Here is a 27,591-nt window from a genome sequence, read left to right as displayed (position 1 = left end):
TGTCCACACCACTGGACAGTGGGACCCACCATGATGCATGTGTCACATCTAAGCCATTCAACCATTTTAAAAGGTCCTTTTATGGCTTAAGTTAAAAAATGAGACAGATCCAGTATCAAGTGGACCACACAGCAAAAGCAGTGGGGATTGAGTGTCTACCGTTGAAACTTTTGTTGTCATAGAAGTTTTGGATCATTAGGAAATTTGTTTCTCCTCTTAATACAAGTCTATGTGGCCTTATGATCAGATTGGGTAGAAAATAAATGGTGGGCCTCGAGAGTTTTAAATGGTGGAAATCATTCTCACCACTATTATTTGGAGTGCAGTCCGGTTGATCTTTTGATATGATTCATATATATATATATATATATATATATATATATATATATATGTAAGTGTTATAGTTTATAGCCCTTTTTGTTGTCAAATTTGTGGTGCCAAAGACACTATTATGATGCTTGCATCTGTGAAGAACGAAGCCCTACTCAAGATTAGCTTTGTTTGACAAGCACTGTTCACAAGACAAGAATCTCAAGAAACTTTCAAGTTCAACCTCAAGATCTCAAGAAGCTTTCAAGTTTGAGCTCCATTAAGACTTCAAGCTTTGCTACTTTCAAAGGTCTCTTGTCTCTAAGTTTCAATGTCCTTACTTCACTATTGAGGTATAACTGACCTAAGGTTGACCTTTAGAGTAGGTCATTCTGGATACATAATTCATATGTTTTATATATGTGAGTTTAAGTTGCTCTAAGACCAGTCCTGGACTTTGTTCGACTAGTCCTAGTACTGCTTCGACCTGTCTAAGAATTTCTTAGATCAGTCGTAAGTTTGTTGTAAAATTCAGGTATTTTCTGTTTGGCTTCGACTAGTCTTAGGGTTTGTTCGACTAGTCATATGAACAATGTCGACTGTTTCTTCGACCTGTCGTAGAGCTACTACTCAATGTATAGCGTTGAAGATTGGCTAGCTTCGACTAGTCGTGTGAAACCTATGACCAGTCGAAGGGAACCTACGACTAGTTGTAGACCATCTACGACTAGTCGTGAAACTGCCAGATCTTATCGCGCCCGAATTTTCAAATATCTGTTGGTTCTACGACCAGTCGAAGATGTGATTTGCTCACCTATAAATATAGCACGAATCTCAAAATAAAACAAGAAATTGAAGCTAATTTAATTTAGCCTTCTGAGAGATAAGTCGGTGCTCCATTTTAAGCTAAGTGTGCATATTTAATATTCTCTTTCTTTAGCTTTCCTTATTTGATTTTGTTCCTGTATTCCAATCTTATTTGAAAAGTGAAATTGCTGTATTCCGTCTTCTTGGAATCAAAATCAAATAAAGCTACGCCCAATTAGTTTAATTTAAATTTTGTCAGAACTTAGAACCATTACAAAGAGAGTATTCGACATTGAACTTTGACATTCAAATCTTTACTCGGACTTGGTTCTTCTGGGCTGCTACAATGAAGGAGAAAGTCAGGTATTTTACATTTGTGTAATTTACTTTCATTTGGTTTTCTTTTGGGATTTGCCAGAAAAATCTCATTGTATTGGTTATCTGAGGAGAGCCAGGAAAACTCAGAAGAGGGGTTTTTTAATTGTGTAAGCCCACAGAGAAAAACACAATTGTGAAGCTTTTAGGGGAACCTGAAAAACCTATCTTTGATAGTGAACGCTGATATCCCCTGTGTGAGGATATTAGGAGTAGAGTATCGCTATGTGGCTGTTGTTGAACAGTTGGTGTACACACAGGCAAACCACTATAACTCTTTGTCTTGTGATTTGAATGCTCGCTTAAGTTTTATATCTCTTTTCATTTAGATTTGTGGAATGTATGTGTGGATGTGAATGTTGTAAAATTTACATTTCAAGCACAGTGGAAATGTTCTAATAATTTACTTTTAAATTCCTGCAATTTATTTCAATTCCTTGCTATTTATTTATTCCTCTCCGGTTTGAGTTTTTGATACAAAGGACGTTCTAGAAATAAGGTTGTCCTGCCTAAACCCTTAGTTTTTATGGTGTAAGGTTGTCCTTAGAACTGAATTCGTATCAACCTCTCAATACTTGTTTAGTGAGGTTGTTTTTTTTTCAGCATTGTGATTTGATTTAGTTTATTTGGCTATTTATCTTTCTTTATTCTGCTGTTAAAGTTTTATTTTGGCATCGTCCTAATCACCTCCCCATTAGGACATATAGGTAGGCCATTTCAAGTGGTATCAGAGCCTAATAGCTCGCTCTTATTGCTTTTTATTTCGATTTACTTCTTAAGCTAACGATCTAAGCTATATATAAGATGTCAAATTTTGATAGCCTATCAGTCACTAGGCCTCCACCCTTTGATGGCTCGAACTATGCCTATTGGAATTCCAAGATGAGGATCTTCCTCAAATTAATGGATGAGAGTGTGTGGCAAGCCACAGTGACTGAATGGAACCCACCTACCTCTAAAGTGACTGGTATTGATGGTTCAAAATCAATGAGAGTAACACCATATTTCTCATGGACCACCCTTCCGGAAAATGAGAGTAATGTCAATGCAAAAGCAATAAATGCAATCACTTGCGCACTATCAACGGATGAGTTCAAAAGAATCATATCCTATGATACTGCAAAGCAAGCCTCGGATATATTAAAAATGACACACGCGGGTACTACAATTGTCAAAAAATCTAAAGTCCAACTCCTCACAACCAAATTTGAAGAAATTCATATGGAGGAAAATGAAATGTTTATGGACTTTTACACTAGATTAAATGACATTATAAACTCAATGCGGGGTCTTGGTGATAAAATCCCAGAAATCAAAGTGTGTGCAAAGATACTACGCTCACTTCATGAACGATTCAACTCTAAGATAACCGCGATCCAGGAACTTCGTGATACAGACAATATGAGGGTAGAAGAACTAGTTGGTTCTTTACAAACCTATGAATTAAACTTTAAAGCTCCTAAAAGTAAATCTATCGCTCTTAAATCTTCTAAAGAAAACTCTGATTCTGAAGATGATATGGCTCTTTTAGCAAAAAAGTTTTACAAGATTTTCAAGAGTAAAAAGAGGGTTGATTTCAAAAATCAAATAATAAGAAAAGATCAAAACCCAAATCTAAAACTTGGAAGTCTTTGAAAGATAGTCAATGTTACAATTACTAAGAATATGGGCATTTAGCAAACAAGTGTCCTAAAAAGGACAAACCCAAAAAGAAGGGTATGTTGGCTACTTGGGATGAATCATCTTATTTTGAAGCTTCTTTTGAATCAGAAGATTCTGAAACCGAGTCAGACAGTGAAGTTAAAGCCCTTATGACTCTAGCCAAATTCACTTTTTCAGATCATGATGATTCAACTAGTGAAGAAAATCTGAATAATGATTATGAAAATGAAGATGATCTTTAAGATGCTTACAATGCCCTATACAAGGAAAGTTGTAAAATTGCTGTCAAACTTAAACTTTAAAAAGAAAAGTTTTTTAAACTTAAAGAATGTTTTGAATCTCTTGTTTTAGAAAAATCTCAAATTTCAGATTGTTTTGAAAAATCAAAATGTGATTTAGAATTCAAAACCTTCCTGATTGAAAATCTGAAATCTGAAAATGAGGGACTTAAAAATGAAGTATCTTCTCTTTTAAGTTTAAAGGATACATGGAGGTATGCCCAAGGAGATCCAAAGTTAGAAAAACTTTTATCTAGATCTAGAAAATGTGGCGACAGATCCGGGTTGGGCTATGATAAAAATGTTCCTCCTAAACAAACGTATACTTCTCCTAAGTTGGTGAAAGGAGAGTCCTTTAACTCAAAAGGAAAAAATACTAGTCAAGGTTTTTTTTAAAATACAAAAACCTAGAGGCAGCTATGTCAACTTCAAAAAGCAGAATAGAACCTCACTAGCTGAAAAGATAGTGGATTTACTTAAGGAGCTCTTAAAATCTAACTCAGTAGGTCATTCTTATAACAACAATCAGAAGAAGACCAACTATACTCCTAAACCCAAAACAGTTCTGAAATGGGTTCCTAAAGTTGCCTGCTTGGTTGCCCACACCGCTTTCAAAGCAACAAACCATTCAAAGTGGTACCTAGATAGTGGATGATCTAAGCATATGACAGGCGACAAGGCTTTATTCACCGATCTTAAAGATATGACTGATGGGTCAGTTACTTTTGGCGATGGAAGCAATTGCAAGATTATGGGCCAAGGTACGGTTCAACTCTATAACCTTATTTTATTTAAAAATATTTTGTATGTTGAAGGATTGAAACATAATCTTCTAAGCATATCACAAATTTGTGATAATAACCATAGTATTCGGTTTTCTAATCAAAGCTGTGAGATTCTAAACAACAAGGGTTCAGTAATACTAACTGGACGTAGAACGTCTGAAAACTGCTATATTATTAGTGAATCCAGCTCATCTAATTAATCATGTTACATGGTCCATACAGACGAGACTGATTTGTGGCACAAACGTCTTGGACATGTATACTACCGAAATCTATATAGATTGAGCAAATGGGAACTTATAAGAGGTCTACCCAAACTACAAAAATTAGATAAAATATGTGGTGAATGCCAGATTAGGAAACAAATGAGGAACTCACACAAATAGGTGAATTCCAATACCACATCAAGACCACTCGAGCTTCTCCATATGGATCTTATAGGACCTACCAGGACGGAAAGTCGAGGTGGCAAAAGATATATCTTGGTAACTGTAGATGACTTTACCAGATATACATGGGTTATCTTCTTAAGGGACAAATCAGAAATCTTCGAAGAAGTGAAAAAGGTTCTTAAAAGGATTCAAATTGAAAAAGGTTCTCAAGTTAGTAAGATTCGTAGTGATCATGGATCTGAATTTGAGAATAGCGGTTTTGAGAAGTTCTGTAGCGACTAGGGAATATTACATGAATTCTCAGCGCCCAAAACTCCACAACAAAATAGAATAGTTGAAAGGAAAAATAGAGTGCTTTAAGAAATGGCTAATGTCATATTGAACAGTATGAAGCTCTCTAAGAATCTTTGGGCTGAAGCAGTCAATACAGCTTGCTATATCATTAACCAGGTTTACACTAGTAAAGGTAATAACAAAACAGCTTACGAATTGTTGTTCGATAAAAAGCCTACTGTCAAATACTTTCGAGTTTTTGGCAGCAAGTGCTATATTTTACGAGATCGTGAATATCTAGAAAAGTTTGATACGAAGAGTGATGAAGGGATCTTTTTAGGATACTCTTTAAATAATCGAGCTTATAGGGTTCTGAACAAAAGGACTGGTGCGATTCAAGAGTCTATCAATGTAGTCATTCATGATCACTTAAACACATCAGTCTTAAGTTCAAATAATGATGAAGTACTAGTAATTGATAAATCTGATACTTCATCTAATCAGACTGATTCTGAACTAAGGACTGTTAAAGATCATCCAACCACACAGATTCTTGGAAACCCTCTCACTGGTGTTCTTACCCGTAGACAAGTTGAGGATATATGTAATTATGTATATTTTACATCCCAGATAGAACTATCTAATGTAAAAGAAGCTCTTGCTGATGAAAATTGGATTGTTGCGATGCAAGAAGAACTTAACCAATTTGTGAGAAATGATGTTTGGTATCTCGTAACTAGACCTAAAGATAAACACATCATTGGAACCAAATGGATTTTCAAAAATAAGTCTGATGAGCTTGGAAATATAATTAGAAACAAGGCTAGGCTAGTGGTACAAGGTTACACTCAAATTAAAGGCATTGATTTGATGAAACCTTCGCACCAGTAGCACATCTTGAATCAATTAGACTCTTTATATCCATTGTGTGTTAGAAAGTTTAAGATTTACCAAATGGATGTGAAAAGTGCTTTTTTAAATGGTGATCTACATGAGGAAGTCTATGTTGAACAACCGATGGGTTTTGAAGATTCCAAAAATGCTGATCATGTGTATCGCCTTAAAAAGGCACTTTACGGTTTAAAACAAGATCCTAGGGCATGGTACGAGAAACTAACAAAGTTTCTATTAAGCCATAATTTTCAAATGGGATGTATTGATAAGACTCTGTTTATTAAAAAATATAATGATCACATTTTAATAATACAAATTTATGTTGATGATATCATTTATGGATCTACCTGTACTAACATGACTATTGAGTTTGCAAATTTGATAAAATCTCAGTTTGAAATGAGCATGGTTGGGGAATTGAATTATTTCCTTGGGTTACAAGTAAAGCAAAAACCTGACGGAATGTTTATTTCTCAATCTAAATATGCTATGAATTTGATTAAGAGATTTGGATTTGAGAATGGTAAGAATTTTGATACTCCAATAAGTACAACTTTGAAACTCTCAAAAGATTCTACTGGTAAAAATGTGGATTCGAAAAATTATATTGGAGTATGATTGGTAGTTTACTGTATTTAACTACTAGTAGACCCGATATCGCTCTAAGTGTTGGTATTTGCGCTAGATATCAGTCTGATCCTAAAGAGTCGCACTTGATTGCTATCAAGTGGATTATGCGATATGTCGCAAGTACTGTTAATCTCAGTCTCTGGTATCCACATGAGACTAGTGTTCAATTAGCTGGGTACTCGGATGCTGACTGGGCTGGTAATCTTGATGATAGAAAATCAATTAGTGGTGGTTGATTTTATATTGAAAATTGTTTAGTTTCTTAGTTTAGCAAGAAACAAAGTTCTATATCACTTTCAACAGCTGAAGCTTAATATATCGCAGCTGGTAATGCGTGTACACAGCTTGTTTGGATGAAACATATGCTAAGTGATTATGGAATTAAACAGGATTTTATGTTATTATATTGTGATAATTTCAGTGCCATAAATATTTTGAAAATTCCAATTCAGCATTCTCGTACTAAGCACATTGACATTAGATTTCATTATATTCAAGAATTAGTAGAAGAAAAGGTTATATCTTTAGAATATATCCCTATCAAAAATCAACGTGCTGACATTTTCACTAAACCGCTCGACAAAAGTAGGTTTAACAAAATGAAATTTGATCTTGGCATGTGCATTGTAAAGTGATTATTTATGCCTATTTATATCATAGTGTATATAATTGCTTGATTTGTTTTCAAATTTTTGAATATAATGCTGGAAATCAGTTTTTCTGGCCAGTACTCGACCAATCGTGAATCTACACGACCAATCATGCTATGACCGGTCGTGTACATCCACGACCAGTTGTGAATCGCGTGAATCTCTTATAATTTGGGAAAATGGTTCATCTTCTTCATTTCTTCTTCTCTCTCCTACGAGTCAACGCATGACCAGTCGAACCCATCCTTCAAAATCTTCATGGTTAGTACTCCATTTGCATTTTTCTTGTAGATTTGTGTCTAGATTTCTTTTATTTGACTCTTGAAGTTATCTATTTTCAAATTTCGTTAAGATTTGGAATTTTTCTTGGGTAAAATCTGATTTGAGAAAACCCACCTCTCAACCCTTTGCAACTCTCTTTTTTTCTTGAAATCTTTGTTGCAAATGGCATCTAGAGGTAGAAAAACAATATCCCTTGGTCCTTCTTCTTCCTCTAGATCAGCCCCTATTACTAAGCGTCATCTTCGGGCTCCCGAGGACAATCCATCCCATGTTCGGGACATCAGATTACGTAATGTTATTGTTGAACATCCTGTTGATATTAATCATGTTGCTCCTTTTGATATCCTTCTTATGCTCCAAGCTGTAGGTTGGGATAACTTATTACATTGGGGTGGGCTAGCATACCGGTCCATTACCCAGTCCATGTTTGCATGTATATGTGATTTTTCATTAGAAAATTTAGCCATAAGAGAAGGACCATTTGACATTGATCATCATTTGATTTCAGCTCTTATGAAAATTCCTGTGAATGATGAGGGCATTCCTATCCATAACTTATCTGAAAAACCCTCTATATCTGAAAAACGTATGCTCACTAAAGTTTTATGCAAATTAGATGTTCAATGGACTCATAAAGGGAATCCGCTTCCTTCAAAATATCTGTTACCCAAATACAGAGTTCTTCACAAAATCTTTGTGTCTAACTTGTATCCTCGATCAGGTAATACATCTGAATTGACTTCCTTCATGGTCCGTGTTCTTCATGTTGTTGCTAGCGGTGCTCATGTTTGTCTACCATCCTTGATTTGTCACTCCATTATTCAGTTTCGACTCCATTATGGTCACAATGACATTCCTTTTGGTTATTTGATGACTGTGTTGGTTATGCATATGTTAGTCAATATGCCGGTTGGAGAGGCCCCTATCCATCATCTGATATTTAACAATTCTAATATCAATAAGATGAAGCTTGATTTCCTTCCTAGTCAAGGTGTTGGTGGTGGCAATGCTGAAGCTGAACATGAGGAAGAAGCTAGTGATCATCCTCCTACTGATATTAACATGGATGATATATTTGAAGAACTTGAATCTGATTTTGGAAATGATCCAGATTATGAGCCTTCTGAGTTTGATGCATGTCTATGTGCATTGGAAGATAAAGTTGAGAATATGAATGTTAAGATGGAAAACATGTCTATTGCCCATGATTTACAATTCAAGTATATGCGCAAATATCTTAGGCGCTTGAATAAGGGCTTGCATCAACTTGATCCTTCCATCCCTGCACCTTCATCTGGTTCTGATTAGATCTTTTATGTTAACTAGTCTGTTATAACTTTATTACTCTTATGTTAGCTTAACTGGTTTTGAGACTGTAGCTATTTTTGACTTAGCTCTGTATATGAATTATGTGGGCTGTTTATGCTGGTTAATCATATCATGTCTTGTTTCCATTCATATATCTCTTTCCTTATTTCTGCTCAGCCATCTATTCTATGCTTCCTTTGTCCTATTGTGACAAAAAGTGGGAGAATGGATATGGATGTGATGTGTCTAATGAATGATTATGTTATGAGGAGGGAGTAGCATTGTATGTTACTCAGGGGGAGTATGTGCTGAAGTGGACTGTATGTTATGTTGAATATTGATTTACAGGTTTGCAGGATCTTGTATGCCAGTTGATAACAACTGGTACATGATATAACAACTGGTGCATGATTCTTTAATCAGATATTCTGTGATATGTAACATATCTTGGAAGTGTGTTTTGTCACTAATTTGACAAAGGGGGAGATTGTAAGAGCTATAGTTTATAGCCCTTTTTGTTGTCAAATTTGTGGTGCCAAAGACACTATTATGTAGTTTGCATCTGTGAAGAACAAAGCTCTACTCAAGATCAGCTTTGTTTAACAAGCACTGTTCACAAGTCAAGAATCTCAAGATGCTTTCAAGTTTGAGCTCCATCAAGACTTCAAGCTTTGCTACTTTCAAAGGTCTCTTGTCTCTAAGTTTCAATGTCCTTACTTCACTATTGAGGTATGACTGACCTTAGGTTGACCTTTAGAGTAGGTCATTCTAGATACATAATTTATATGTTTTATATATGTGAATTTATGCTGTTCTAAGACTAGTCCTGGACTTTGTTCGACTAGTCCTAGCACTGCTTCAACTTGTCTAAGAATTTCCTAGATCAGTCGTAAGTTTTTTACAAAATTTGGTTATTTTCTGTTTGGCTTCGACTAGTCTTAGGGTTTGTTCGACTAGTCATATGAACAGTGTCGATTGTTTCTTTGACCTGTCGTAGAGCTACGACTTAATGTACAACGTTGAAGATTGGCTAACTTCGACTAGTCATGTGAAACCTACGACCAATCGTAGACCACCTACGACCAGTTGTGAAACCGCTAGATCTTATTGCGCCTGAATTTTCAAATATCTATTGGTTCTACGACCAGTCGTAGAGGTCTTTAGACCAGTCGAAGATGTGATTTGCTCACCTATAAATAGAGCACGAATCTCAGAACAAAACAAGAAATTGAAGCTAATTTAATTCAGCCTTCTTAGAGATAAGTCTGTGCTCCATTTTAAGCTAAGTGTGCATATTTAATATTCTCTTTCTTTAGCTTTCCTTATTTGATTTTGTTCTTGTATTCCAATCTTATTTGAAAAGTGGAATTGCTGTATTCCGTCTTCTTGGAATCAAAATCAAATAGAGCTACGCCCAATTGGTTTAATTTAAAATCTGTTAGAACATATAACCATTATAAAGAGAGTATTGGACATTGAACTTTGACATTCAAATCTCTACTCGGACTTGGTTCTTCTGGGCTGCTACAACGAAGGAGAAAGTCAGGTATTTTATGTTTATGTAATTTACTTTCATTTGATTTTCTTTTGGGATTTGCCAGAAAAATCTCATTGTATTGGTTATCTGAGGAGAGCTAGGAAAACTCAGAAGAGGGGTTTTTTAATTGTGTAAGCCCACAGAGAAAAACACAATTGTGAAGGTTTTGGGTGAACCTGGAAAACCTATCTTTGATAGTGAACACTGATATCCCCTGTGTGAGGATATTAGGAGTGGAGTAGCGTTGTGTGGCTGTTGTTGAACAGTTGGTGTACACACAGGCGAACCACTATAACTCTTTGTCTTGTGATTTGAATGCTTGCTTAAGTTTTATATCTCTTTTCATTCAGATTTGTGGAATGTATGTGTGGATGTGAATGTTGTAAAATTTACATTTCAAGCATAGTGGGAATGTTGTAATAATTTAGTTTTAAATTCCTGTAATTTATTTCGATTCCTTGTTATTTATTTATTCCTCTCCGGTTTGAGTTTTTGATATAAAGGACGTTCTAGAAATAAGGTTGTCCTACCATAAACCCTTGGTTTTTATGGTGTAAGGTTGTCCTTAGAACTGAATTCATATCAACCTCTCAATACTTGTTTAGTGAGGTTGCTTTTATTTCAGCATTGTGATTTGATTTAGTTTATTTGGCTATCTATCTTTCTTTATTCCGCTGTTAAAGTTTTATTTTGGCATTGTCCTATTCACCCCCCTATAGGACATATAGCTACGCCATTTCAATATATATATATATGGCCCATTGTGACATATTCGTGTCCTATGGGCAAGGCCTATTATGATGTATTTCTGGCCCAATGAGATGTAGTTCCGGCCCATATGTCGTGGCCCATTGTGACATATTCGTGTCCTATGGGCAAGGCCTATTATGATGTATTTCTGGCCCAATGAGATGTAGTTCCGGCCCATATGTCGTGGCCCATTGTGACGTGTCTAAGGCCCATGTGACGCGACCCGTTGTGATGTATATTAAACCCTTGAGCAAGGCCCATGGTGATGCATATTAGGCCCTTGTGTGAGGTCGCAGGCCCACGATACGTTTGGCTCTCTGTGGATCACTCCTTGGGAGCAATGTTGGTTAAATGTCCACATTATTGGGCAATGATGGTTGGATGTCCACATTGTGACTTTCCCTTAGGCCTTGTTAGGCCCATTCTCACTGATTCTGATTCCAATTGTTGAGGCTGATTATTGAGACCAATTCCGATTATCGAGGCCGATTCCGATTATCGAAGCCGATTCCGATTATAGAGGCCGATTCCGATTGTCGATACCGATTCCAATTGTCGAGGCCTAATGAGATGCATATGTGGCCCATATTTGAGGCCCAATGTGATATACATTCGGTCCATGTTTGAGGCCCGATGTGATGTATATGTAGCCCACCTTGATGTATTTGTGGCCCATCCGTTAATGCCCACCTTGATGCAATTGCGGCCCATGTGATGCGGCCCGATGTTTTGTATATTTGAGGCCCATGTGATGCGGCCCACCTATCACGTATTGAGGCCCATGGGTCATGGCCCATTGTGATATACTTGAAGCCCATTTGGTATGACCAATGTAATGTATTTATAGCCCTTGAGATGCGGCCCACTTTGATGTACATGAGGTCCAATTTCGAGGCCCACTTGTTGTGTATATAGGTCATGTGATGTGACCCATTGCAGTGTGTGTTAGGCCCATGAGATGTGGCCCATTGTGATGTACATTAGGCCCATGTGAGAGGCCCATCATGATGTGTATTAAGCTCTTGAGTGAGGCCCATGGTGTTGTATATTGGACCCTTATGTGAGGTGATGGGTCCACCATATATTAGGCTTTATGTGAGCCATTCCTTGGGGGTAATGTTGGTTAAATGACCACATGGGCCAGGTCAATTGTCAATGCCGGTTATTAATACCGATTATGAGTATGTGATAGCATAACATCATGATACATGCCCATACGCATCATCTGCATGATTGTTATGAGATGTGGTTGACCATTGCATGTCATTAGGTAAGTTGTTATGTGACTCCCTGGTAGGGGGATGTTATCTCACATGAGCACACGGTATGCGTAGGATTGATGCATGACTGACTGTATGACTCATGCACCTTGCATTGTGTGTTGTGATTACTATACGCCCTAGCGTCATCAGGGGCGTAGCCTCCACAGGCATATCATGGGTGGCCATATGGGACACCAAAAATCTGTTATTAGCATCAGGCTACCATAGATGGCCCTGGGTGAAAATCCCTAAACCCACTTGGTACCAGAGGACACCCTAACATCGAGACCAAGTGGATATATATATGAGCGCATGAGGGCCGTATACTAGTAGGCCGCGTCTCTCACTGTGTCGTGGTCGGTTGGGAGGGGGTGTGGCCTTACTTACCCGAGGGAGTAGGCATTGTTAGGCTGAGTTTGACCAACTCATGAATGGGTCCGCTATCGACGTGCCAAGTAGATATTGGCCGACTACTGGCTAGGTGGATAGTGAGGTCTTTTCCGCTTACCTAGTTATACGCTTGATGGGGCGGCAAGCTAGTGTAGAGTGTACTAGACCCCGGTAATGATCCCAGAGATGAACTGTACTGATATGTGGACTTATTGGGCAGGAGCTACATACTCAATCATTCACGATCCACTCGGGCTGGTGGTGCACAACTATTTATTATGTATATATTCACAATGGCCAGGATTTAAGTTGGGCCACCCGACTAACCTGTGATCAGGAGTTTACCACATTAAGTCTGACTATCCAAATTAGGTATGGGACTAGTTTAGATAGAAGTCCCTTGTGATAGACCCCATAGCCTACGATACTACGTACTATCATCTCGACTTCATGCTCCAGCATGGTCAATCCATTCGGACTGCATCTTGCATGACATCCGCGGCATATGGCATTTTGGGTTACTATGTCTCTACTTTTATACAATCTAGATATGGCTGGCTTTATTCGTGGACTCATCAGGAATTGTATATTGTATTGCATCTTTGGCATCTAACATTTTGGCTCTTTATGACTCCTCATTTGCATAGTTGATCTGTATTGTGTATTCTAATATTGATTGACTCATGGACTTGTTAGTATTTTCGCTTACTTTAATATCATAAGATTCATGATCTTACCAGTATTTCTAATGATTGTATGATTATGGCTTTGTATTAAATACTTGACACTTACCTTGTGCACACACTTACACCACCCTCTAAGCTTTCTATAAGCTTATGCACGATAACTGCGTGCAGGTGATGTTAGGTTGCAGCAGCGTAGAGCTTGGAGCACGTATCTGACTTCTGGAGTTTTGATTTTGACATATGTATTTCTCTTTCAGCATTGTATTTAAATGTTTATATTAGTGGATATGTGATGGTGATGTTGCCCTTGTGATTTGGGTAAACTTGTGGTTATGCTTCTTACGAGAAAAAAAAAAGTATGTTGAAAAATCCTCCTTATAGGATCCTAGGATCGGAACCTGGCATATGGGCGCTGGGAGCCGAGAATGGGGTACTATGGAGGCTGTCGGTACTGGATTCGGCAATCGGAATTCCTGTGAATACGATTTCCCGGTTTGGGGCGTAATAGCCATGGTGCATGTGTTTTATACACACAGTCCATTCATCCAGCAACCATGTGGTGCCCACCCCACACATGTTTCACGTGTGGGATGGGACCCACATAAATGTATATGCTCTATATCCACAGCGTCCATCTGGGCGGGTGGTGTGGGGCGCACCAAGATGTGTGTGTTTTATACACACCGCCAATCTATTTTGAGCTGCAGGCGCACGACACATGTGGGCAGGTGGGACCCACCTTGATTTATGTGGTTTATATCCAAGCCATCCATTTAGGTGGGGCCCACATTGATGTATGCATTCTATTTCCACACTGTCCATTCATGGACGGTGCTATGTGGGGCTAAACGTGATGTATGGGTCTTATCCACATTGTCCAGCACCCTAGACGGTGGGACCCACCTCTGACGCATCTGTAGTATCCAAGCCGTCCATACACCTTGTGAGCTCGTCTTAAGGCTTTTAACAAAAAATAAGACAGATCCGTCTATCAAGTGGACCACACTGCAAAACCAGTGGTGGATTGAACGTCTACCATTGAAACATGTTTAGGGTCACAGAAGTTCTGGATCAATATGGAATTTGTTTTCCTCTTAATTCAGGTCTTTATGACCTTTAGAATAGATTGGATGGAAAATAAATTAACGTTATGGTGGGCCCCTGCCTTGATGATGTGTTTTACATCACACTGTCCACAGTTGGACGGTGCTATGTGGGCGCACCATGATGTATTTGTTATCCACGCCGTCCGTTTGCTGGACGGGTGGGGCCCACCTTTAATACATGTGTTTCATCCTTGCTATCCACGTGGGACCTATGTGATGTAAGTATTTTATTAGCGTCGTCCAGTCCGCTGGACGTGTGGCCCACCTTATGTATGTGTTGTACATACATGTTGTTCATCTAATGGGCCCATTTGGAATGACCAGGGCCCACCCCAACATGATGTATATGTGGCCCATTTGGTGAGGCCCAACATAATGTAATTATGGCCCATATGATGAGGCCCGATGTGATGTATATTGGCCCATATGACGAGGTCCGATGCGATGTGTACGAGGCCCGTATGATGAAGCCCATCGAGAAGTATATTAGGCCCTTGTGTGAGGCCCATTGTGATGTATATTAGGCCCTTGTGTGAGGCCCATTATGATGTATATTGGGCTCTTGTGTGAGGCCCATTATGTTGTATGTGAGGCCATGAACCCACTATTTGTTTGGCTCTATATAGGCCACTCCTTGGGAGCAATGTTGATTAAATGTCCACATTGATGGGTAATGATGGTTAAATGTGGCACATTCTCATCATTCTCTAAGTGGGTTGACCATAATCATTGGGCCCCATTTACATGATTGTCACTCCCTAAACTCGAAAATCGGGCTCACAAAATTCTCGATTGCCGAATCCGGTGCTGACAGCCTCCGTAGTATCCCATTCTCGGCTCCCAGAATCTATACGACAGATTCCGATCCTGGGATCATACAAGGAGAATTTTTCCAATGTACATTTAACTTGTAATAAGTATAACCACAAGTTTACCCAAATCACAAAGGCAACATCATCATCACACATCCACTAATGTAAACATTTGAATACAATGCTAAAAGGAAAATACACATATCGAAATCAAAGCTCCAGGAGTTGGGATGATAGTACGTAGTATCACCCAAAATGTCATATGCCGCGGACGTAATGTAATATGCGGTGCGAATGAAATGACTGAGCTGGAGTGTGAAGTTGGGATGATAGTATGTAGTATCGTAAGCTATGAGGTTCATCACAAGGGACTTCTATCCAAACCAGTCTCATACCTAAATTTGGATAGTCAGACTCAATGTGGTAAACTCCTGATCTCAGGTTAGTCGGGCGCCTAACCGAAATCCTGGCCATTACGAAGGTACACAACAATTAGTTGCGTACCACCAGCCCGAGTGGATAATGAATAAATGAGTAAAATGCTGAGTATGCAACTCCTGCTCAATAAGTCCACATATCAGTACTGTACATCTCTGGGATCATCACCGGGGTTTATTACACTCTACACCAGTTTGTCGCCCCCTATCCGAGTGCACGACTGCGTAAGTCGAAGAGACCTTACTATCCACCTACCAATATCGAGCCCGGCTCGTTGATAGCGGACCCATTCCTTAAGCTGGTCAAACTCAACCTAGATATTGCCCCCTCACTCAGGCAGGTAAGGTCGCACCCCCTCCCAACTGACCACGACACAGTGAGAGACACGGCCTACTGGTATATGGCCCTCATACGCTCATATATATCTACTTAGTCTCGACGTTGGGACCTCTCCTGGCCACGGAGGTTTAGGAATTTTCACTCAGGGACATCTATGATGCCCGTATGCTAGAACCAAACATTTTCGGTGTCCCATCTGAATATCCACAATATGTCTGTCGAAGCCACGACCCTGATGTCGCTAGGGCATACAGTAATCACAACATACAATGCAAGATGCATGAGTCATACAATCCAGTGATGCATCAATCCTGCACATACCGTGTGCTCATGTGAAACAATCTTCGCCTATCAGCGAGTCTCATAACAACCTGCCCAATGACATATGCAATGGTCAACCACATCTCATAATAAACATACAGATGATGCGTATGGGCATATATCATGATGTTATGCAGTCGCATACTCATAATCGGTATCGACAATCAACATCGATAATCAGCCTCGATAATCGGCCTATACAATCGGCCTTGATAATCAGAATCGACCTCAACAATCGGCTTTAACAATCGGCCTCGACAATCGGAATCGACAATCAAAATCGGCCTCAACAATTGAAATCGGCCTCGACAATCGGAATCGGTAATCAGCCTAACAAAGGGAAGGTCACAATGTGGACATTTAACCATCATCGCCCATCAATGTGGACATTTAACCAACATTGCTCCCAAGGAGTGGCCCACATAGAGCTAAACGTATAATGGGCCCATGACTTCACACAATGGCCTCATACACAATACAATGGGCCACATACAACCTCAATGGGCCTCATACAATTATTATGAGCCTTACACAAGGGTCTCATACATCACAATGGGCCGCATCACTTGGGCCACATCACATGAGCCTATATACATCATAATGGGCCTCAGCACATGGGCCATAAATACATCACATTGGGCCACCTCTCAAGGCCACAAATACATCACATTGGGCCTCACAAATGGGTCGCATCACCTAGACCTAAAAACTGATGGATGACAAGGATAATATATATATATATATATATCATGGTGGGTCGCACGTCTAGCGGACTCGACAGCATGGCTAAAACACATACAACATGGTGGGCCCACGCCTAGGAAATAGAAGGACGATGAGGGTATAGACTACATACAATTTAGGTGGACCACACATAAATGGACAGCTGGATGAAATATAACACATATATCAAGGTGGACCACACGTCCAACCTAGTTGCCACCGTCCAGCTACTAGACGGTGGGGATGAAACCCACGTAGTAGGCCCCACACATGTGATCCCCACACGAGTGGATGGATGGATATAACCATAACTCATGTAGGGACCCAAGGAGCTTGCTGACTTCAGCACAGCAACTACATAGCTGCAGATGGACAGCGTTGGATAAAATACATCAGCAAGGTGGACCCCACCCCCACACGTGCAGCACGTATGGGGTGGGTCCCACAGAACATGCATATGCTGCAGCAACAACAATATAGGTGGTGTGGGAGGGGGTACTCCAGCCAATTCACTTTTTCCCACCATCCAAAGATTGGACGATGAGGATCAACAACATCAAGGTGGGTCCACACGTGCGTGGCCTACCAGAGATTTGAATCTGCTTCATTTGGGGTGGATGGTGTGGATCAAAACACCCATCATGATCAGGGCCCACATAATTTGCAGGTGTCAGTATAACAGCTAAATAGCTGGTTTGCACCAGCCAACCATGTCTAGATGAATGGACGGTTAGGATACAACACATGTATCAGGTGGTACCACCGTCCATGGATTAGAAGGTGTAGATATAACACATACATCAAGGACGGGGTCCACCGACCCTGCTGACAACAATACACAACCAATCCGCTTCATCTAGTGGGTCCCACGTACGTGGCCCACCAGATATATAGAATATATATATATATATATATATTATCATTATTATTTTTTATTTATTTATTTATTATACATGTCCAGTGGTCCCCACATGTCCAGCGTCTAGACGTTGTGGAAATTCAAAATATATATGATTGTGGGGCCCTGATCTGGACGGTCTGATGGCACATCAGGTGGGTCTCACCGTCTAGATAGCTGGACGGTGTGGATTTCTCACATACACCAAAGTGGGCTCCACCATGATGGATAGCATGGATATAACACAGGCATCAGGTGGGCCACATGACATAAAGAGAGAGAGAGAGAGAAAGATCAGATGATGGAGGGACCTCACCATTATGGGCCCCTCAATATATAATGCATACATCAAGATGGGTCCCACCATATGTGGGCCCTCAAATCATCAAATTTGAACAAAATCACCCACCTAGACTTCTTCTTGGACTCCCTAGCTGAACAGCTTTGACTTTGATGGAGGATGATGGACATTGGATGGTTGAATGGTGGAGATGGGAGGTAGGAAGATGGGCCACACCTAGCTTCTTTCATGAAAGCTTGGACTGTTCTCTCCCATGGGAGCTTGCTTGAAAATTGGGGAAATGAGAGAGAGAGAGGATGGGATGTAAAGAGAGAGAGAGAGGGATGGGTGTGAGTGATGGAGTGATGGGGAGTGATGGGTGAGTGATAGGTGTGTACTTGACATGTAAGGGTGGAGAGAGAGAGAGAGAGAGAGTTGACTTTAGTGGTTTCTTTTGGGGATGGGACATGTACTTGATTGATGGGATTGATGGGACATGTTCTCTTGGGTTTAGCAAATGCATAGTGTTTTTCTCGAACTGAACGCGGGCTCACATCTCCTGGCTCGAGTATCGCCTAGGCACACGAGACGCGGCGTCGGAACCACAGTGATGGCGCGGTCGCAAGGGTACAAGTCTTGGGTCGAACTAACTCTAGAATATGGGATACAACTTAGGGTTGCATACAGAAACTATATACGCATCGCGGGTCGCCGAAATTAGACCGGGAGGACCGCGAAAGTCGACGGAACGGTACGGGGTAGGATACAAGTCCCACAATGATGTATCTGTTCTCATTGGGCTATCATAAGATGTTGGGCCCTCATTGGTTGTTAGTAGGATTATTTCTTTTATCTTGAAGTCCATCTGGGACTTATTTGGGCCTCCTTAGGCATCTAGCAGGGCCATATGATAGTATGGAGAAGGAACCCTTTTCGGATCCTTAGGAATGTAGGTAAGCCACCTAGGCCTAACCTTAATGTGAGGAGAATTCATCATTACCATAGACTGAGGGATCCATGTTATCATATTTGTTTTACCCACAGTTGAGGACCGACCTTCATGTTATGAGTTTGCTGTCCATCTATGGACCCCGCCTTGTATATAGGTCGATTATTGATGCCGACTATGAGTAAGTGCTAGTATAATATCATTATACAAACCATTGAGATGGTATGAGGCCCATTGTGATTGTATTAGGCTCATTCTCATTTTCCCTTAGTAGGCTAACTTAAATTGATGGGCCCCTATTATTATTAGAATGATCCATCTCGCCTTATTGGGCTATCCCAATTCTTTGGGTCCCCATTGATATTAATAAAAGTCTCCAAACCTGGAAGCCCACTCTTAGGCCCATGAGTAGGCCATCTAGACCTATCTTTGTTATGAGGAGGATGCATCATCACCTCTGGCCATAGGTAGAAGAATCTGTTGTATTAGATTTGGTATATCCACTATTAAGGACCAATCCTCATGTTATGGATTAGATCTGTTGTCCTTCTATGGACCCTGCCATATATAGGCCGATTATTGATTACAACTATATTAGTATACGCACTGAGTATGTGTTAGTATAGCATTATGATTGTATAAGGTCATTGTAAGGTTAATTGTGTCGTATGAGGCCCGTTGTTATTATATGAGGCCTATTGTGTGATTGTATGAAGCCCATTGTGTGATTGCATGAGGCCCATTATGATTGTATGAGATCCATTATGATGGTACGAGGCCCGTTTTGATTGTATGAGGCCCATTGTGATTTTATGAGACTCATTATGATTGTATGAGATCCATTGTGATGGTACGAGGCCCGTTGTGATTGTATGAGCCCATTGTGATTGTATAAGGCTCATTATGATGTAAGAGGCCCATCATATGTGTGAGGACCATTACATGCATGAGGCCTATTGTATGTGTGAGGCCCACCATGTGTCGGTGATTATTACACACCACCCATTCACCTGTATGGGCCATGGGCTGTCTTATACATGCCCACTATGATGTGTGTGATTATAATCATGCTTAGTATACTTCATGATACATGGTCATACGCATCATCTGCATGCTTGTTATGAGGAGTGATTAAGCATAGCATGTGCCATTGGGCTGATTGTTTATGGGACTTCCTGAGAGACAAAGTTGCCCCACATGAGCGCGCAGTACATGCAGGTTTAATGCATGACTAGATGGTATGACTCATACATCTCACATTTTATGATATGATCACCGTACACTCGATCGACATTAGGGTTGTGGCCTCCACAGGTATGTCGTGGATGGCCAAATGAGACACCAAAAATGTTTGGTTCTATCATACGGGTGTGATAGATGTCCCTGGGTGAAAATCCCTAAACACCTGAGGCCAGGGGATGCCCCAAAGTCTAGACTGAGTGGATGTATATAAGTGCATGAGAGCTGTATACCAGTAGGTCGCATCTCCCAATGTGTCATGGTCAGTTGGGAGGGGGTGTGACCTTACCCGCCTGAGGGAGTAGGCAATATTAGGCTGAGTCCGACTAGCTCATAAATGGGTCCGCAATCGACGAGCCGGTCTGATATTGTTAGGTGGATAGTGAGGTCTCTTCCACTTACCCAGTTGTGCGCTTGATGGGGAGGCAAGCTGGCGTAGTAAAGTGTACTAGATCTCGGTGATAATCCCAGAGATGTACAGTGCTGATATGTGGACTTATTGAGCAGGAGTGCATACTCAACATTTTACTCATTCATTCACTATCCACTCGGGCTGGTGGTGCGCACCTAATTTGTTATGTGTACCTTCGTAATGGTCAGGATTTCAGTTGGGGCGCGTGACCAACCTAAGATCAGGAGTTTCCCATAATGAGTCTGGCTATCCAAATTTAGGTATGAGAGTGGTTTGGACAAAAGTCCCTTGTGATAGAACCCATATCCTATGATACTACGTACTATCATCCCGACTTCACACTCCAGCATGGTCATTTCATTCGCACCACATATTGCATTGCATCCTCACCACATAGCATTTAGTTTACTATGCTTCTGTAATGCATAGCCTGAATAAGGTTGATGGTATTATGTGCTCACTAAGATCTGCATATTGCATTACATCCACGGCATTTGGCATTTGAGATGCTATGTTTCTTCATTTATATGACTTAGATGAGGCTGATGGTATTCGTGGCTCTTCAAAATTGCATACTGTATTGCATCCTCGATATCTGATATTTGGCTCATTATGACTCTGCATTGCATAGCCGATCTGCATTGCATACTCTGATATTGAATGACTTATAACCTTGCCAGTATTCTGCTTATGCTGATATATGTGTGCTTGGCACTTATCTTGCGCACACACGTACACCACCCTCTAAGCTTTCTATAAGCTTATGCATGATAGATGTGTGCAGGTGACGATAGGACGCAGTTGAGCTAAGGTAGGAGCGTGTGGCAGAGCTTCTGGAGCTTTTGAAATTTATCTTTTATTTCCCTCTTCATGTATTGCATTCAAGATTTTGATATTAGTGGATATGTGATGATGATGTAGCCTTTGTGACTTAGGTACACTTGTGGTTATGCTCCTTTAATAAAAAACTCACACTGAAAATCCTCCTTGTAGGATCTCATGATCGGAACCTGGTGTATGGGCGCTGGGAGCCAAGAATGGGGTGCTACAGAGGCTGTCGGCACCGGATTCGGTGATCAGAAATTCTATGAGCCCATTTTCTGAGTATGGGGCATGACAAAGCACATCTCTAGAGGGTCAGAGTATAGAGTCAGGAGTGCTCTATCTTCCACGAAAGAAGTGACCATATTAATGTTGTAGGTATCATCATCATCCTCTGTCTATTTGCTCATATTGAAAAAGATATTGAGCTCCATTGTAATATTTCTGAAAGATAGATTCATGATTCGATTCCTATAATTAATGATTGTATTTGATTTAGTAAGGAATGGACGACTAAGAATGATGAGTATTTGAGTTCTCACATCCACAATGGGTTGAGTATCCAGAACAATAAAATCTACTGGATAGTAGAATTTATTAACCTGGACCAACACATCCTCAATCATTCGTCTCGGTACATGGACTGATCAACAAGTTGTAATGTGGTCTAAGTGGGTTTTAATTCACCTAGACCCAATTATTTGTAAACCGAGAATGAGATTAAATTAACACTTGTCCCTAAGTCAAGAAGTGCTTGTTCAATCTAGTGGTTCCCAATTACACATGTGATGGTTGGGCTACCGGAATCGTTGTATTTTTGTAGCACATCTTGCTTAAGGATAACACTCACTTTTTCTATCAAAAAGATTTTTTTTTGAATGTTTCATCGTCTTTTGGTTGTACATAGAGCTTTCAAAAATTTGGCATATGAAGGGATTTGTTTAACGACATCCAGTAAAGGGATATTTACCTTCACTTACTTAAGCACTTCTAGAATATCATGGGAGTTAGATAGAGGTTTTGGTGCAATCAACCGTTAGGGGAATGGTGTAATCGGCTTGTTTTGAGATTTCGGTTCGATCTCATGTGGGTTGTCGCTAAGTCCATCATTCTTAACTTCTTTTGAGTCCTTAGCCTTTTTAGCCCTCATCGGAATGGTTTTGTCAATGGTTTTGTCAATTGTCTTTCCACTTCTAACAGTAGTGATAGACTTAGCTTGTTGCACATGTTGATTGGAAGAGCTTGGGTCACTAATTTCATATTGTGGCTTTGGATTAGGGAGAGGTTGGGCTGAAAAAGTCCCTTTCTCCCCAATCACTAAGTGTGACTCGATCATTTGAATTGATGATGCAAACATTCCCATTATTGTTTTGAGATCATGAAATGCTTGCACTGTGTTCTAGTTGAAGAGCTCTTGATTTTGTATGAATTTTTGAACTGGATCCTCTCGAGGTTTCCTTTGATTTAGAAGTAGGCCTTTTGAGGATTGATCGTTTGTTCGTTCCTCCAACTGAAGTTTAGATGGTTCCTCCAATTGGAATCATATGTGTTTAAGGTGGGTCCGCTGAATGGTCGTTGGTAAGTATTTACGACATTTGATTGCTCATTTAATAAATCTTGAAAAGCAGGGATTATGGGACAATCCTACGTTGCATGTATGTTGCTAGCACAAATACCACAAACAACTCCCATGACTTCGCTTGGTTTGATAGCTTCCACCTTCTTAAGTTTCATGGCCTCGACTTTTTTTGTGAGATTGGCCACCCTTGAAGTGATGTTATCTCCTTCTTTTAAGGCATACATTCCTTCCCTTTCCTTTGATTGAGTAGGCTTAGAAGTAGTGGGTCTTGGGGAGGTGTCCCATGATTGTACATTTTCTACCAATTGATCAAGGTAATCCCACGCATCATCGGCATCCTTGTTATAAATTTACCGTTACACATCATCTCTACAAATTGGTGCATTGGTGAAGTTAATCCATTATAGAAAAAGCTTATTGTCTGCCAAATTTTGTAGCCATGATGTGGACAGGAATTTGTGAGATCTTTGAAACTTCCCCATCATTAGAAGAAGGTTTCTTCCTCTTTCTAGGCGAAGTTCATGGTTGGCTTCCTTAAAGTGTTAGTTTTATGAAATGGGAAAAACTTTTTAAAAAAATTCTCAGGTCGTCTCGGCCTATGTGTCGATAGATCGTGGCTTTATGGAGTGCATCCACGTCTTATCCTTCTCCTTCAATGAAAAGGGGAACAATTTGAGTCGCGTTATGTTCTCAGACACGTTTGGAAAGTGTAATGTAGCGATTATCTCATCAAACTCTTTGATGTTCAAGTATGGACTTTCAAAGTCTAATCCATGGAATTTAGGAAGGAGTTGTATCACTCTAGGTTTAACATCCACATTTCCGGCATTAAGTTGAAAAACCATGCAGGAAGGTGTACTCATTCCCGCCAGTTGTAAATAATCTCACAAAGTATGAGGCAGGGGAGCATTATGCACCTCATTCTCATCTTGAACCTCCTCAACTAGAGGTTGAGGTTGATTTGCAGCTATTAGTTTAATTAACTAAGAGGTTCTTAAGTGGTGTCTAATTCTTAGATGGATAGGCAACCCTTCGAGTAATCCTTCTTCACTCAAGAGTTGATAGTGTTATCACGAACCTAATTAGGCATGAAACACACACAACCCTCAAGCACCAAACAACAAAAACCTATAAGAAAGAAAACTAAAGCAAATAAGAAATCTAGAAAAGAAAGAGAGAATTGGAAAGAGGTTACCGGATTGGAGTTGGCTTGTTAAGATCATATGAAACAGAAAACAATGTTAGTTTTTAAAAACAATTTCATAAAAAAATAACCCTAATCTTAACCTAATTCTATATCATAGATCGTACCGTTCCTTAGACTCCTGTGATCCTTCCTATCAAATTTCGGCAACCCTCGACCTATAGACAGAATTTGCGCACGACCCTAAGTCATATCCCGTAGATCTGAGTCAGCTCAATTCAAAACTTGTACCCTAGCGACCGCGTCATCACCGCGGTTCTAACACCGCATCTCACACTCCGATGCGATACCTAGGCCAGGAGTTGTGGGCGCGCGTGTATCTCGAAGAAACACCACACGTTGTGAATTTCGAGAGAATCTCTGCCACCTTTCACATCAATCAATCAATTACAAGTCAAGTACACAACCCATCCCTCTCTTACACAAGCCATCTCAAAAGTCAACTCTCTCTCTCTCTCTCTCTCTCTCTCTCTCTCTCTCTCTCCACCCATCCCTCTCATCCCATCCATCTTACACAACACCATTCCTCTCTCCCATCTCTCACCCATTCCATCTTATCTCCCTCCATTTCCCAAGTAACTAAGGAGAGAAAAGAGAAGGCCCACCTCCCTACCACCCAATCTCACCATCCAACCCTTCAATCTTCATCATCCACCCTTAAACTTGAAGCCTATGAACTAAGGAGTCCAAGGAGCTAAAGAAGAAGACCATCGGTGTGATTTGTAGGATTAGATTGTGTTTTTGATGATGGACTAAGTGGGGCCTACCGATTGATGGTATGGATCCTACTTTGGACCCTAGGTGTGGCCGATGGCCACCTTGATTCATATGTTCATCCCATGATAGGGCCATTCTCCATGGACCCCATCATGATGTTTATTTTTCTATTGTAGAAAGGTCATCTAGGACTTACATTTTTGGTGGAAAAAGGGATCTCCACCGTTGATTTTGATTGGCGGGCCCACATGTATTGGGACCCACTTGATGTATGTTTTGTATGAAAGGGAGGGCTCATAGTGGCGGAGCCCTCCATCGCATGTATCTCTCTCCCTCTCTCTTCTCTCCCCTGATTGTATGGCCCACCTATGATGTAAGTATCTTATCCACGCCATACATTTGCTGGACCTCACCGCTGTCCAAGCGGGGCCCACCTCGCTGCCATGTTCTGGGCCCACTTATTGTCTGTTGGACCAGCCTGGATGGAGAGAAAACACAAATATCAGTTTGCTCTAAGGCGGGTGGGCCATGCTGGCGCGGACCCCACCATGATGTATTGTATCCATCGTCCATCCGACTGGAATGGCCCTGATTAGTGTGGGCCAGATGGGCCAGGACCTACTGGATGGGCTGCTGTCTAGACTGCCCAGCAGGCTTGAACGAAGGGAAAACTCAAATATCAGTTTGATTCAAAATGTGGGCCACTCACATGGACCCCTCGATGTATGTATCTAATCCACACCATCCATCCAATTTCCTAGTTTCATTTTAGCCCTTAAGCTGATAAATGAAGCCAATTCAAATCTCTAGTGGGCCACACTATCAATAAGATTATTTTAATAGTGATAAATTGCTAGGGCCGCTGTGATGTTTCTATTTGTCAAAACATATCGAATATTGGGCTCAGTGGACCTATCATGAGCCAGAGAAACCGACAGATGAAGTGGATAGTCCTGATGTGGGCCCCACTTATGAAAATCCATCATTAAACAAACAAATATAAATAAAATATGCAGACACTGCTGTTGCCACTGTCTAGAGGACGTTGCAGCAAGCAACATCCTGCTGCTTAAAATTAAAGTGGGACCATTGGGCCCACCACAGGTCCCACCATGATGTATGTTAGACATTTATACCATGCATTTGATGGGTCCCCTCTAGGTATTGGGATACCCCAAAAATCAACCCTACATGGAACTCAGGTGGTCCACACTACAAAAGCAGCAAGAGATTGAATGTCTACCATTGAAACCCTTTTTGGGTCACAAAAGTTTTGAATCTATATGAAATTTGTTTTTCCTCTTAATCCAGGTCTTTGTGACCTTATGATCAGATTAGATGGAAAATAAACGTTATGGTGGGACCCACCTCTGTGAAGCCGATTGGCTGGTGTACAACAACTATATAACTGCTGTATTGATGTGAGCATGTTCAGTGGGTCTGATAATGTGGTATGTGTTATATCCACCGTCCAGCATTTTTGGACAGTGGACCCACATGATGCGTGTTTCACATCCACACCGTCCGACCGTCCATCTCAGGACGTGGACCCCACCACGATTTATTTATTATATCCACACCATCCATCCATCTGGACTTGTAGGGGCCCTCTGATGTATGTGTTTTAGCTCCACCGTTCGGATGGGATGGTGGGCCCACTATGATGTGTTTTGTCCCTGCCATCCATCTGGACATGGGACTCACCTTGATATATGTTTAAATCCACGCCATCCAGCAGCCCTGTCCAGGCGCTACTGGACAAAAGGGATTAATGCCCACCGTTGTAACCTCCTAGGCCCCACTATAGTATTTGTGGGATGCCCAATAGCAGGTCCACTAGCTGCTAATATGATGCGCATGAGATACGGCCCATTGTATATATGAGGCCCATGTCTAAGGCCCAATGTGATGTATATACAGCCCATATATGAGGCCCAATGTGATGTATATGAGGCCCGAGTATGAGGCCCATTGTGATGTATATGTGGCCCGTATATGAGGCCCAATGCGATGTGTTTGAGGCCCAGATATGAGGTCCATTGTGATGTATGTGAGGCCCATGAATGAGGCCCAATGTGATGTATATGTGGCCCTTATATGAGGCCCAATGTCATGTATGTGAGGCCTAATGTGATGGATACGAGGCCCATTGTGATGTGGGATTTCACCATGATATATGTAATGATGTTCATGATGCCCATTCATGTTCCTAGTTGGTATTAAATGGGTCATGCCTTGGGAGTAGTGATGGTTTAATGTCCACATTGTAAGAGCAATGATGGTTAAATGCCCACATTGTAACTCTCCCTAGGGCCCATTATTAGGCTCATTCTCATTTCCCCTTAGTGGGCTAACCCAAATTGATGGGCCCCTATTATTATCAGTATGATCCATCTCGCCTTATTGGGCTATCCCAATTCTTTGAGTCCCCATTGATGCTAGTAGAAGTACCTAAACTTGGAAGCCCACTCTTAGGCCCACG

The sequence above is a fragment of the Magnolia sinica genome, chromosome 17, assembly GCF_029962835.1.
Source record: "Magnolia sinica isolate HGM2019 chromosome 17, MsV1, whole genome shotgun sequence".
NCBI lineage: Eukaryota > Viridiplantae > Streptophyta > Magnoliopsida > Magnoliales > Magnoliaceae > Magnolia > Magnolia sinica.
The sequence above is the reverse complement of the archived record's forward strand: the minus strand, read 5'-3'. Positions refer to the sequence as shown.